Here is a 14,949-nt window from a genome sequence, read left to right as displayed (position 1 = left end):
CGGAGTGAGACCTCTGCTGTTAAACTGGTGCCAGTCATAAGCACACTGCCCAGGTATGGGAAACTCTCCACTCTCTCCACAACTGTCCCATCACCGATTGGGAGTTGTGGGGGTGGAGTGTCCGATGGTACAAAATACCCAGGCAGGTGCTTGGTTTTGGTTGGGCTGATGGTAAGGCCCCACCTCTTAGTGGCACGCTCCAGTCTCAGCAGCAGCGTCTCCAACTCCTCCTCTGACTGAGCAGCTATTACCAAGTCATCAGCATACATAACGTGGTTGAGCAATAGGGAGCCATCCCTTGACCGCACCCGGGCATCGATTAGCCTCCCATTATATCTGTACCATATGGAGATTCCCCCGGTACAGCTATTGAAGGCTTCACGAACTACGTGGTCAAAATAGATGTTAAATAATGTGGGAGCCAGAGGACATCCCTGTCGCACCCCAAGGTGTACAGGGAATGGCTCTGACTCCCGGCCACGTAGTTTTACCCGGGCCCGCTCACCATCATGAAGGTCCTTAATGATCGTGAGCAGAGGGTCAGGTACTCCAAAAGCACGAAGAACGACCCAGAGCCCAGGCCTACTGATGGTATCATAGGCCTTGACCAGGTCAATAAAGCAGAGATGTAGGTCTTGTTGGAATTCCCTACACCTCTGCTGTAGCAGACGGACAGAAAATATGGCATCTGTGCAGGACCGCCCTTTCCTGAAACCGCATTGGGGCTCCGCAAGCCTCTCCTCAGCGTGCCTGGCAAGGCGATGCTGAATAATCCTTGCCAGGACCTTTCCCGGCACACTGAGGAGTGAGATGCCCCTGTAGTTGTTACAGTCTGTGCGGTCCCCCTTCTTAAAAAGGGGGACCACCAGGGCATCCTTCCAATCCTGCGGAACCCGTCCAGTGGTCCAGACTGTTGTTATGATGTCATATAGGGCAGTCTGTGCACAAACGCCACCCTCCCTCAGCATTTCGCTTGGAAGATCATCTCTGCCCGCTGCCTTTCCTGGTCTCAGACTCCGGATCGCCTTCAATACTTCCTCAGCAGATGGCACCTCAGCCAGCCACTCACAGGGGGTGACTTCATCCAATATTTGAGGCACCGCAGCCTCAGCAGGGTCATCCTCACTTTGTGCCACGATGTTTTCCTGGCTGAGGGATTTTCCCTCCCCCAGGACCTCACAGAAATGCTCAGCAAATCTGCGAACCTGTTCCTGGGGGTCGGAAATTGGATCGCCGTTTTTTCCCCTAATGATGGTAATAGGTGTGGCGCTGCAGGTTACTTTTTTGATGGAGTTAAATAAAAATTTGTGATCACGGGCCACTGAGGCAGACTCCATCTCCTCAGCAACCCGCGACCACCACCTATCCTTGCAGCGCCTCACGGCTCTCCGAACCTCCGAGCGAAGGCTGCGGTAAGCCTCCTCATTCTCTGACGTGGGACTCTGTAGCCGATGACAGTGGGCCTGTCGCTTTTTCTCAACCATCGTGAACAACTCCTCTGTCATCCAGGGTGTCTGGGGAGGTCTGGACCGCGTACCCAAAGCAGCCATTGCAGCTGCATGAGTCACAGTCCTAAACCTCGCCCATTTACCCTCGACATCAGGAGGAGTCGGGGACGATGCCAATCCCAGCCGCAAGCGATGATGAAATTCTCGCTTGCAACTTTCATCAGATAACTGAGACCAGGCCACTTTAGGTTGGAATGGGGTCCTGGGTGTACACCCACCACCGGAGTGGAAGAATGGCAGGCGCATCTTACAGATGACTAGTCGATGGTCAGAGGGCAGATCAGCTCCACGGTAGGTCCTGGTGTCAAGGACATGGGCTCGCATTCGCTGGTCCGTCACTATGTAGTCCAGCAGATGTTCTTGCTTGGACCCGGCATGCATCCATGATGTTGTGTGGATGCGCCGATGCCGGAACAGCGTGTTGGTAATTACAAGCCCATGGGCTGCACAAAAATCTAGCAGCCTCCTACCGTTGTTATTGAGCTGATCTGGCCCATGCCCTCCAATCACTCCAGGCCAGGTGCCAGTATCATGACCAACTCGGGCATTGAAGTCACCCAACATGATGACTCTATCCCGAGGGGCCACTTTAGCCAGCACCTGTGACAGGAGGTCATAGAAGGCATCTGACTCATCGGCTTTGCCTGCATCCCTCCACGGATGTTCATCTTCGGTGGGGGCATAAGTAACCACGACCACCATTCCTCGCCTCCTGTTGATGGGAAGGCGAGCCCAAAGTAGCCTGGGGCTTACAGCTTCCCACACCTCACCGCCACGCTCCCACGCCCCCTTCATTCTTTTGTTCAAAAGAAGACCCACACCCTGTTGTTTGGCAGTCTGCTGCCCCGAGTAGAGGACTGTCCACCCCTCATGGTGGCAGGAGCCAGAGCCGGTCCACCGGACCTCCTGAATGCCGCATAGATCCAGGCGGTACCGGTCCAGCTCCCGACAGAGGAGTGGCAGCCTCTCCTCTGCAGTGAGCGTTCGAACATTCCACGTGGCCAACCGTAGTGACACACACACACAGACACACACACACAGACACACACACATAGACACACACACACAGACACACACATAGACACACAGATACACACAGACACACACAGACACACAGACACACACACAGACACACACACACTGAAAGGGATAACAAATCGCAGAGCCTCAGTTTAATTTGGATGCACTCCGTATAAAACGTCCTCAAGATTGCCACCGAAGACAAAGATCCCCTGGGTAGCCTGGACACTGTAGGGGCAAGTGCAGCGAGCAGAACCAACCTAGTCTGCAGCTGGCACACACAGAGTGTGGTGAGGGTGGTGAGTGTGGGAGTGGTGAGTGTGGTGAGTGTGGTGAGGGTGGTGAGTGTGGGAGTGGTGAGTGTAGGGGTGGTGAGTGTGGTGAGTGTGGTGAGTGTAGGGGTGGTGAGTGTGAGTGTGGTGAGGGTGGTGAGTGTAGGGGTGGTGAGTGTAGGGGTGGTGAGTGTAGGGGTGGTGAGTGTGGTGAGTGTGGTGAGTGTAGGGGTGGTGAGTGTAGGGGTGGTGAGTGTAGGGGTGGTGAGTGTGGTGAGGGTAGGGGTGGTGAGTGTGAGTGTGGTGAGGGTAGGGGTGGTGAGTGTAGGGGTGGTGAGTGTGGTGAGTGTAGGGGTGGTGAGGGTGGTGAGTGTAGGGGTGGTGAGGGTGGTGAGTGTAGGGGTGGTGAGTGTAGGGGTGGTGAGTGTGGTGAGTGTAGGGGTGGTGAGTGTAGGGGTGGTGAGTGTGGCGAGTGTGGTGAGGGTAGGGGTGGTGAGTGTAGGGGTGGTGAGTGTGGTGAGTGTGGTGAGTGTGGTGAGTGTGGTGAGTGTAGGGGTGGTGAGTGTGGTGAGTGTGGGGGTGATGAGTGTAGGGGTGGTGAGTGTGAGTGTGGTGAGTGTGGTGAGTGTAGGGGTGGTGAGTGTGGTGAGTGTGGTGAGTGTAGGGGGTGGTGAGTGTAGGGGTGGTGAGTGTGGGGGTGGTGAGTGTGGTGAGTGTAGGGGTGGTGAGTGTAGGGGTGGTGAGTGTAGGGGTGGTGAGTGTAGGGGTGGTGAGTGTGGTGAGTGTGGTGAGTGTAGGGGTGGTGAGTGTAGGGGTGGTGAGTGTAGGGGTGGTGAGTGTGGTGAGTGTGAGTGTGGTGAGTGTGGGGGTGGTGAGTGTAGGGGTGGTGAGTGTAGGGGTGGTGAGTGTGGTGAGTGTAGGGGGTGGTGAGTGTAGGGGTGGTGAATGTGGGGGTGGTGAGTGTAGGGGTGGTGAGTGTGAGTGTGGTGAGTGTGGTGAGTGTGGTGAGTGTAGGGGTGGTGAGTGTGGTGAGTGTGGTGAGTGTAGGGGTGGTGAGTGTGGGGGTGGTGAGTGTAGGGGTGGTGAGTGTGAGTGTGGTGAGTGTGGTGAGTGTGGTGAGTGTAGGGGTGGTGAGTGTGGTGAGTGTGAGTGTGGTGAGTGTGAGTGTGGTGAGTGTGGTGAGTGTGGTGAGTGTAGGGGTGGTGAGTGTGGTGAGTGTGGTGAGTGTAGGGGTGGTGAGTGTAGGGGTGGTGAGTGTGGGGGTGGTGAGTGTGGGGGTGGTGAGTGTAGGGGTGGTGAGTGTGGTGAGTGTGGTGAGTGTGGGGGTCGTGAGTTGTCCGACGTTTCAGATCTTCTTCTTCTTCCAGGCTGGCTCCTCCGGCGCCTCCTCCTCAGGTTCCGGCTCGGCAAAAATCGGCACCGGCTGGGTCCTGGCAAGGCGGCAGAGGCCGGAGAGTTACCACGGAGCGGACCTACAGTGGGACGGTGCCTACAGCACTCTCGTCACGTGGCCTGTGTGGTGGTGGTGGTGGAGGCGGTGGTGGTGATGGTGGAGGTGATGGTGGAGGTGATGGTGGAGGTGGTGACGGTGTTGATGGTGGTGGAGGTGGTGGTGGAGGTGGTAGTGGAGGTGATGGAGGTGGAGGCGGTGGTGGAGGTGATGGTGGAGGTGGTGGTGGTGGAGGTGGTGGTGGTGGAGACGGTGGTGGTGGTGATGGTGGAGACGGTGGTGGTGACGGTGGTGGTGGTGGAGGTGGTGGAGACGGTGGTGGTGGTGATGGTGGAGACGGTGGTGGTGGTGACGGTGGTGGTGGTGGTGGAGGTGTTGGAGACGGTGGTGGTGGTGGTGATGGTGGAGACGGTGGTGGAGGTGGTGGTGGAGGTGGTGGAGACGGTGGTGGTGGTGATGGTGGAGACGGTGGTGGAGGTGGTGGAGGTGGAGGCGGTGGTGGTGGTGGGGGTGGAGGCGGTGGTGGTGGAGGTGGTGGAGGTGGTGATGGTGGAGGTGATGGTGGAGGTGGTGACGGTGTTGATGGTGATAGAGGTGATTGTGGAGGTGGTAGTGGAGGTGATGGTGGAGGTGATGGTGGAGGTGGTGATGGTGTTGATGGTGGTGGAGGTGGTATTGGAGGTGATGGTGGTGGTGATGGTGGAGGTGGTGATGGTGTTGATGGTGGTGGTGGAGGCGGTGGTGGTAGTGGTGGAGGTGGTAGAGGTGGTAGAGGTGGTGGAGGTGGTAGTGGAGGCAGTGACAATGGTGATGCCGGTGTGGGAGACCCCGGGGGGACAGGCGTCTATGACGTCTCCTGGCCAAACCCCAATTGGCGGAGCCAGGAGATTGAATCTCTACCCTCGGGGCTCCTCCAGAAACAACGAAAAGCCACTTCGTGTAGCCACGTGGAATGTTCGAACGCTCACTGCGGAGGAGAGGCTGCCACTCCTCTGTCGGGTGCTGGATTGGTACCGCCTGGATCTCTGTGGCATTCAGGAGGTCCGGTGGACCGGTTCTCGCTCCTGCCACCATGAGGGGTGGCGGTGAGGTATGGGAAGCTGTAAGCCCCAGGCTACTTTGGGCTCGCCTTCCCATCAACCGGAGGCGAGGAATGGTGGTCGTGGTTACTTATGCCCCCACCGAAGATGAACATCCGTGGAGGGATGCAGGCAAGGCCGATGAGTCAGATGCCTTCTATGACCTCCTGTCACAGGTGCTGGTAAAGTGGCACCTCGGGATAGAGTCATCATGTTGGGTGACTTCAATGCCCGAGTTGGTCATGATACTGGCACCTGGTCTGGAGTGATTGGAAGGCATGTGCCAGATCAGCTCAATAACAACGGTAGGAGGCTGCTAGATTTTTGTGCAGCCCATGGGCTTGTAATTACCAACACGCTGTTCCGGCATCAGCGCATCCACACAACATCATGGATGCATGCCGGGTCCAAGCAAGAACATCTGCTGGAATACATAGTGACGCAACAGCGGATGCGGGCCCATGTCCTTGACACCAGGACCTACCGTGGAGCTGATCTGCCCTCTGACCATCGACTTGTCATCTGTAAGATGCACGCCTGCCATTCTTCCACTCCGGTGGTGGGTGTACACCCAGGACCCCATTCAAACCCACTAGCTGATGAAAGTTGCAAGCGAGAATTTCATCATCGCTTGCGGCTGGGGTTGGCATCGTCCCCCACTCCTCCAGATGTCGAGGGTAAATGGGCGAGGTTTAGGACTGTGACTCATGCTGCTGCAATGGCTGCTTTGGGTACGCGGTCCAGACCTCCCCAGAGACCCTGGCTGACAGAGGAGGTGTTCAGGATGGTTGAGAAAAAGCGACAGGCCCACTGTCATCGGCTACAGAATCCCACGTCAGAGAATGAGGAGGCTTACCGTAGCCTTCGCTCGGAGGTTCGGAGAGCCATGAGGCACTGCAAGGATGGGTGGTGGTCGCGGGTTGCTGAGGAGATGGAGTCTGCCTCAGTGGCCCGCGATTACAAATCACTCTTTAACTCCATCAAAAAAAGTAACTTGCAGCGCTACACCTATTACCATCATTAGGGGAAATAAATATGATCCCATCTCTGACCCCCAGGAACAGGTTTGCAGATTTGCTGAGCATTTCTGTGAGGTCCTGGGGGAGGGAAAACCCCTCAGTCAAGAAAACATCGTGGCACAAAGTAGGGATGACCCTGCTGAGGCTGCGGTGCCTCAAATATTGGAGGAAGAAGTCACCCCCTGTGAGTGGCTGGCTGAGGTGCCATCTGTTGAGGAAGTACTGAAGGTGATCCAGAGTCTGAGACCAGGAAAGGCACTGGGCAGAGATGATCTCCCAAGCGAAATGCTGAGGGAGGGTGGCGTTTGTGCACAGACTGCCCTCTATGACCTCATAACAACAGTCTGGACCACTGGACGGGTTCCGCAGAATTGGTGGTCCCCCTCTTTAAGAAGGGGGACCGCACAGACTGTAACAACTACAGGGGCATCTCACTCTTCAGTGTGCTGGGAAAGGTCCTGGCAAGGATTATTCAACATCGCCTTGCCAGGCACGCTGAGCAGAGGCTTGGAGCCCCAATGCGGTTTCAGGAAAGGGCGGTCCTGCACAGATGCCATATTTTCTGTCCGTCTGCTACAGCAGAGGTGTAGGGAATTCCAACAAGACCTACATCTCTGCTTTATTGACCTGGTCAAGGCCTATGATACCATCAGTAGGCCTGGGCTCTGGGTTGTTCTTTGTGATTTCGGAGTTCCTGACCCTCTGCTCACGATCATTGAGGACCTTCATGATGGTGAGCGGGCCAAGGTCAAACTGCGTGGCCGGGAGTCAGAGCCATTCCCTGTACACCTTGGGGTGCGACAGGGATGTCCTCTGGCTCTTACATTATTTAACATCTATTTTGACCACGTAGTTCGTGAAGCCTTCAATAGCTGTACCGGAGGAATTTCAATCTGGTACAGATATAATGGGAGGCTGATCGATGCCCGGGTGCGGTCAAGGGATGGCTCCCTATTGCTCAACCACGTTATGTATGCTGATGATTTGGTAATAGCTGCTCATTCAGAGGGGGAGTTGGAGACGCTGCTGCTGAGACAGGAGCGTGCCACTAAGAGATGGGGCCTTACCATCAGCCCCACCAAAGTTAAGCACCTGCCTGGGTATTTTGTACCATCAGACACTCCACCCCCACAACTCCCAATTTGTGATGGGGCAGTTGTGGAGAGAGTGGAGAGTTTCCCATACCTGGGCAGTGTGCTCATGACCAGCTCCGGTTTGACAGCAGAGGTCTCAGTCCGAATCAGTCGAGTGGCAATTTATTTTCATCGGTTGCATAATGCTGTGTGGAAGCTACCTGATCTGTCGCTCCACACGAAGCTTCAGGTCTTCTCGGCCACAGACATTCCCTCCCTTCTCTACGCTTGCGAAATGTAGACCCCCCTAATGGAACATCTTCGCCGGTTAGAAACATTTAGGCTGGCCTGCCTACGATCCATCATGGGTTTAACCAGGCTGGATTGTGATAGGAGCTCGCAAATCCTTGAAAGATCTGAACAAAGTCCCATCGGTGAGCTCCTCCGGCAGGCAAGGCTGCGTTGGCTGGGCCATGTAGCCAGCATGCCCAGCCACCGCATGCCGAAACAGCTTTTGTTCGGCCGGATCGAGGGAGCTAAACGGGCGTGGCACGGCTAGAGAAGAGAAGGAGTGATGTGGTACAGGAGAACGTGGAGCTAAGTGGACTTGCCGAGGACTGGTACCAGCGGTGTCAAGATCGGCCTCTGTGGAGGAGGCTCGTGAAGGATGCTACTGGGCAGTTGGAGGCAGTCGCCCTCCAACAACAACGGAGGGCGGAGGAGCGACGCTCACAACAACGAGCGGAGCGCCGGGTGGCTAAAGCACAGCAGGTTGGCACAGTAGGGGGTACAGGTTACAGGTGGTGCATCAGCCAGTCATCTCAGTCAGTCGACCCGTGGCACCTGGGTCTGCCCCGTGACCTCCTGCCAGCGGGCGTTCGACACTTCACGTGGCCTCAAGGTGCACATAGCCTGGCACAAGCGTCGTGGTGACGTCACCGCCACTTAGTGGCAAATGGCGGTTGTTGTTGATGGTGGTGGTGACAGTGGTGATAGTGAGTGTTGCGTGGTGAGTGAGTGGTGAGTGAGTGGTGAGCGTGAGTGGTGAGTGAGTGGTGAGTGGTTGGTGAGTGTGTGGTGAGTGAGTGAGTGGTGAGTGAGTGAGTGGTGAGTGAGTGGTGAGTGAGTGTGAGTGGTGAGTGAGTGGTGAGTGGTGAGTGAGTGGCGAGTGAGTGAGTGGTGAGTGAGTTGTGAGTGTGAGTGGTGAGTGAGTGAGTGGTGAGTGAGTGTGAGTGAGTGGTGAGTGGTGAGTGAGTGGTGAGTGGGTGGTGAGTGAGTCGTGAGTGAGTGAGTGGTGAGTGAGTGAGTGGTGAGTGGTGAGTGAGTGAGTGGTGAGTGGTGAGTGAGTGGTGAGTGAGTGGTGAGTGGTAAGTGAGTTGTGAGTGTGAGTGGTGAGTAAGTGGTGAGTAAGTGGTGAGTAAGTGGTGAGTGAGTGGTGAGTGAGTGGTGAGTGAGTGGTGAGTGAGTGGTGAGTAAGTGGTGAGTGGTGAGTGAGTGAGTTTGAGTGGTGAGTGAGTGAGTGGTGAGTGAGTGGTGAGTGAGTGGTGAGTGTGTAGTGAGTGAGTGAGTGATGAGTGAGTGGTGAGTGTATAGTGAGTGAGTGGTGAGTGAGTGGTGAGTGAGTGGTGAGTGTGTAGTGAGTGAGTGAGTGATGAGTGAGTGGTGAGTGGATAGTGAGTGAGTGGTGAGTGAGTGGTGAGTGAGTGGTGAGTGAGTGGTGAGTGTATAGTGAGTGAGTGGTGAGTGAGTGGTGAGTGAGTGAGTGGTGAGTGAGTGGTGAGTGAGTGGTGAGTGATTGGTGAGTGAGTGGTGAGTAAGTGGTGAGTGGTGAGTGAGTGTGAGTGGTGAGTGAGTGAGTGGTGAGTGAGTGGTGAGTGAGTGGTGAGTGTGTAGTGAGTGAGTGAGTGATGAGTGAGTGGTGAGTGTATAGTGAGTGAGTGGTGAGTGAGTGGTGAGTGAGTGGTGAGTGTGTAGTGAGTGAGTGAGTGATGAGTGAGTGGTGAGTGTATAGTGAGTGAGTGGTGAGTGAGTGGTGAGTGAGTGGTGAGTGAGTGGTGAGTGTGTAGTGAGTGAGTGAGTGGTGAGTGAGTGAGTGAGTGGTGAGTGAGTGGTGAGTGAGTGGTGAGTGTATAGTGAGTGAGTGGTGAGTGTGTAGTGAGTGAGTGAGTGGTGAGTGAGTGGTGAGTGAGTGAGTGAGTGGTGAGTGTGAGTGGTGAGTGAGTGGTGAGTGTGAGTGGTGAGTGAGTGGTGAGTGAGTGGTGAGTGAGTGGTGAGTGAGTGGTGAGTGTATAGTGAGTGAGTGGTGAGTGAGTGGTGAGTGAGTGAGTGGTGAGTGAGTGGTGAGTGAGTGGTGAGTGATTGGTGAGTGAGTGGTGAGTGAGTGGTGAGTAAGTGGTGAGTGGTGAGTGAGTGTGAGTGGTGAGTGAGTGAGTGGTGAGTGAGTGGTGAGTGAGTGGTGAGTGTGTAGTGAGTGAGTGAGTGATGAGTGAGTGGTGAGTGTATAGTGAGTGAGTGGTGAGTGAGTGGTGAGTGAGTGGTGAGTGTGTAGTGAGTGAGTGAGTGAGTGATGAGTGAGTGGTGAGTGTATAGTGAGTGAGTGGTGAGTGAGTGGTGAGTGAGTGGTGAGTGTATAGTGAGTGAGTGGTGAGTGTGTAGTGAGTGAGTGAGTGGTGAGTGAGTGAGTGAGTGGTGAGTGAGTGGTGAGTGAGTGGTGAGTGAGTGGTGAGTGTATAGTGAGTGAGTGGTGAGTGTGTAGTGAGTGAGTGAGTGGTGAGTGAGTGGTGAGTGAGTGAGTGAGTGGTGAGTGTGAGTGGTGAGTGAGTGGTGAGTGTGAGTGGTGAGTGAGTGAGTGGTGAGTGTGAGTGGTGAGTGAGTGAGTGGTGAGTGAGTGTGAGTGAGTGGTGAGTGGTGAGTGAGTGGTGAGTGGGTGGTGAGTGAGTCGTGAGTGAGTGAGTGAGTGGTGAGTGAGTGAGTGGTGAGTGGTGAGTGAGTGAGTGGTGAGTGGTGAGTGAGTGGTAAGTGAGTTGTGAGTGTGAGTGGTGAGTAAGTGGTGAGTAAGTGGTGAGTAAGTGGTGAGTGAGTGGTGAGTAAGTGGTGAGTGAGTGGTGAGTGTGTAGTGAGTGAGTGAGTGATGAGTGAGTGGTGAGTGTATAGTGAGTGAGTGGTGAGTGAGTGGTGAGTGAGTGGTGAGTGAGTGGTGAGTGTGTAGTGAGTGAGTGAGTGATGAGTGAGTGGTGAGTGTATAGTGAGTGAGTGGTGAGTGAGTGGTGAGTGAGTGGTGAGTGAGTGGTGAGTGTATAGTGAGTGAGTGGTGAGTGTGTAGTGAGTGAGTGAGTGGTGAGTGAGTGAGTGAGTGGTGAGTGAGTGAGTGAGTGGTGAGTGTGAGTGGTGAGTGAGTGAGTGGTGAGTGAGTGTGAGTGAGTGGTGAGTGGTGAGTGAGTGGTGAGTGGGTGGTGAGTGAGTCGTGAGTGAGTGGTGAGTGAGTGAGTGGTGAGTGGTGAGTGAGTGAGTGGTGAGTGGTGAGTGAGTGGTGAGTGAGTGGTAAGTGAGTTGTGAGTGTGAGTGGTGAGTAAGTGGTGAGTAAGTGGTGAGTAAGTGGTGAGTGAGTGGTGAGTAAGTGGTGAGTGAGTGGTGAGTGAGTGGTGAGTAAACGTACTTGCTGTAGGCTGGGGCTACCCAGTAAGGCTGTGAACTAGCTGCTTCAGCGTGACGGAGTAGTGGTGAGTGAGTGGTGAGTGAGTGGTGAGTGAGTGGTGAGTGAGTGGTGAGTGTGAGTAGTGAGTGTGAGTGGTGAGTGAGTGGTGAGTGAGTAAACGTACTTGCTGTAGGCTGGGGCTACCCAGTAAGGCTGTGAACTAGCTGCTTCAGCGTGACGGAGTAGTGGTGAGTGAGTGGTGAGTGAGTGAGTGGTGAGTGTGAGTGGTGAGTGAGTGGTGAGTGAGTGAGTGAGTGGTGAGTGAGTGGTGAGTGAGTGGTGAGTGGTGAGTGAGTGTGAGTGAGTAAGTGGTGAGTGAGTGGTGAGTGTGTAGTGAGTGAGTGAGTGGTGAGTGGTGAGTGAGTGGTGAGTGTGAGTGGTGAGTGAGTGGTGAGTGAGTGAGTGAGTGGTGAGTGAGTGGTGAGTGTGAGTGGTGAGTGAGTGGTGAGTGAGTGGTGAGTGAGTGGTGAGTGTGAGTGGTGAGTAAGTGGTGAGTGAGTGGTGAGTGAGTGAGTGGTGAGTGAGTGGTGAGTGAGTGGTGAGTGAGTGGTGAGTGTGAGTGGTGAGTGAGTGGTGAGTGTGAGTGGTGAGTGTGAGTGGTGAGTGAGTGGTGAGTGAGTGGTGAGTGTGAGTGGTGAGTGAGTGAGTGGTGAGTGAGTGGTGAGTGAGTGGTGAGTGAGTGGTGAGTGAGTGGTGAGTGAGTGGTGAGTGTGAGTGGTGAGTGAGTGGTGAGTAAGTGGTGAGTAAACGTACTTTCTGTAGGCTGGGGCTACCCAGTAAGGCTGTGAACTAGCTGCTTCAGCGTGACGGAGTAGTGGTGAGTGAGTGGTGAGTGTGTAGTGAGTGAGTGGTGAGTGAGTGGTGAGTGAGTGGTGAGTGTGAGTGGTGAGTGAGTGGTGAGTGAGTGGTGAGTAAGTGGTGAGTGAGTGGTGAGTGTGAGTGGTGAGTGAGTGGTGAGTGAGTGGTGAGTGTGAGTGGTGAGTGAGTGGTGAGTGTGAGTGGTGAGTGAGTGGTGAGTAAGTGGTGAGTGAGTGGTGAGTGAGTGAGTGGTGAGTGAGTGAGTGAGTGGTGAGTGTGTGAGTGGTGAGTGAGTGAGTGGTGAGTGTGAGTGGTGAGTGAGTGGTGAGTGAGTGGTGAGTAAGTGGTGAGTAAACTTACTTGCTGTAGGCTGGGGCTACCCAGTAAGGCTGTGAACTAGCTGCTTCAGCGTGACGGAGTAGTGGTGAGTGAGTGGTGAGTGAGTGGTGAGTGTGAGTGGTGAGTGAGTGGTGAGTGAGTGGTGAGTGTGAGTGGTGAGTGAGTGGTGAGTGAGTGGTGAGTGAGTGGTGAGTGAGTGGTGAGTGTGAGTAGTGAGTGAGTGTGAGTGGTGAGTGAGTGGTGAGTGAGTGGTGAGTGAGTGGTGAGTGTGAGTGGTGAGTGAGTGGTGAGTGAGTGGTGAGTAAACGTACTTGCTATAGGCTGGGGCTACCCAGTAAGGCTGTGAACTAGCTGCTTCAGCGTGACGGAGTAGTGGTGAGTGAGTGGTGAGTGAGTGGTGAGTGTGAGTGGTGAGTGAGTGGTGAGTGAGTGGTGAGTGTGAGTGGTGAGTAAGTGGTGAGTAAGTGGTGAGTAAACGTACTTGCTGTAGGCTGGGGCTACCCAGTAAGGCTGTGAACTAGCTGCTTCAGCGTGACGGAGTAGTGGTGAGTGAGTGGTGAGTGAGTGGTGAGTGTGAGTGGTGAGTGAGTGGTGAGTGAGTGGTGAGTGTGAGTGGTGAGTAAGTGGTGAGTGAGTGGTGAGTGAGTGGTGAGTAAACTTACTTGCTGTAGGCTGGGGCTACCCAGTAAGGCTGTGAACTAGCTGCTTCAGCGTGACGGAGTAGTGGTGAGTGAGTGGTGAGTGAGTGGTGAGTGTGAGTGGTGAGTGAGTGGTGAGTGAGTGGTGAGTGTGAGTGGTGAGTAAGTGGTGAGTGAGTGGTGAGTGAGTGGTGAGTAAACTTACTTGCTGTAGGCTGGGGCTACCCAGTAAGGCTGTGAACTAGCTGCTTCAGCGTGACGGAGTAGTGGTGAGTGAGTGGTGAGTGAGTGGTGAGTGTGAGTGGTGAGTGAGTGGTGAGTGAGTGGTGAGTGTGAGTGGTGAGTGAGTGGTGAGTGAGTGGTGAGTGAGTGGTGAGTGAGTGGTGAGTGTGAGTAGTGAGTGAGTGTGAGTGGTGAGTGAGTGGTGAGTGAGTGGTGAGTGAGTGGTGAGTGTGAGTGGTGAGTGAGTGGTGAGTGAGTGGTGAGTAAACGTACTTGCTATAGGCTGGGGCTACCCAGTAAGGCTGTGAACTAGCTGCTTCAGCGTGACGGAGTAGTGGTGAGTGAGTGGTGAGTGAGTGGTGAGTGTGAGTGGTGAGTGAGTGGTGAGTGAGTGGTGAGTGTGAGTGGTGAGTAAGTGGTGAGTAAGTGGTGAGTAAACGTACTTGCTGTAGGCTGGGGCTACCCAGTAAGGCTGTGAACTAGCTGCTTCAGCGTGACGGAGTAGTGGTGAGTGAGTGGTGAGTGAGTGGTGAGTGTGAGTGGTGAGTGAGTGGTGAGTGAGTGGTGAGTGTGAGTGGTGAGTAAGTGGTGAGTAAGTGGTGAGTAAACGTACTTGCTGTAGGCTGGGGCTACCCAGTAAGGCTGTGAACTAGCTGCTTCAGCGTGACGGAGGATCGCCTCCCGGGCGTTGCCATCGTCCGAGTGGTCCAGGGCGATGCTCTTGACGATGTAGGAGGACAAAGTCCCACCATGAGTAGCCACACGTCCACCTCGGCCTGGGGGAGACACGGGGGGGAGACACGGGGAGACACGGGGGGACACGAGGAGACACGGGGGGACACGGGGGGACACGGGGGGACAAGGGGAGACACGGGGGGACACGGGGGGACACGGGGGGACAAGGGGAGACACGGGGAGACACGGGGAGACACGGGGGGGAGACACGGGGGGACACAGGGAGACACGGGGGGACACGGGGGGACAAGGGGGGACAAGGGGAGACACGGGGAGACACGGGGAGACACGGGGAGACACGGGGAGACACGGGGAGACACGGGAGGACAAGGGGAGACACGGGGAGACACGGGGAGACACGGGGGGGAGACACGGGGGGACACGGGGGGACACGGGGGGACACGGGGGGACAAGGGGAGACACGGGGGGACACGGGGGGACACGGGGGGACAAGGGGAGACACGGGGAGACACGGGGAGACACGGGGGGGAGACACGGGGGGACACAGGGAGACACGGGGGGACACGGGGGGACAAGGGGGGACAAGGGGAGACACGGGGAGACACGGGGAGACACGGGGAGACACGGGGAGACACGGGGAGACACGGGAGGACAAGGGGAGACACGGGGAGACACGGGGAGACACGGGGGGGAGACACGGGGGGACACGGGGAGACACGGGGGGACACGGGGGGACAAGGGGGGACAAGGGGAGACACGGGGAGACACGGGGAGACACGGGGAGACACGGGGAGAGACACGGGGAGACACGGGGGGGAGACACGGGGGAGACGCGGGGAGACACGGGGGGACACGGGGGAGACACGGGGAGACACGGGGGGAGACACGGGGGAGACGCGGGGAGACACGGGGGGACACGGGGAGACACGGGGAGACACGGGGAGACACGGGGAGAGACACGGGGAGACACGGGGGGGAGACACGGGGGAGACGCGGGGAGACACGGGGGGACACGGGGAGACACGGGGGGACACGGGGGGACAAGGGGGGACAAGGGGAGACACGGGGAGACACGGGGAGACACGGGGAGACACGGGGAGACACGGGGAGACACGGGGAGACACGGGGAGACACGGGGGGA

General features: G+C 56.1%; 1 pseudogene; it reads right to left on the bottom strand.

Moving 5' to 3' along the window:
- Nucleotides 1-2,658: 2,658 nt before the first annotated feature.
- The window catches only part of LOC142908093 (WD repeat-containing protein 70-like), a 104,745-nt pseudogene continuing 92,454 nt past the window's right edge, over nt 2,659-14,949 (bottom strand).

Source organism: Petromyzon marinus (genome assembly GCF_048934315.1).
Source record: "Petromyzon marinus isolate PM22_M1 ecotype Great Lakes invasive population chromosome 70 unlocalized genomic scaffold, UKy_Petmar_22M1.pri1.0 chr70_unloc.1, whole genome shotgun sequence".
Classification (NCBI taxonomy): Eukaryota; Metazoa; Chordata; class Hyperoartia; order Petromyzontiformes; family Petromyzontidae; genus Petromyzon; species Petromyzon marinus.
The sequence above is the reverse complement of the archived record's forward strand: the minus strand, read 5'-3'. Positions and strand labels throughout refer to the sequence as shown.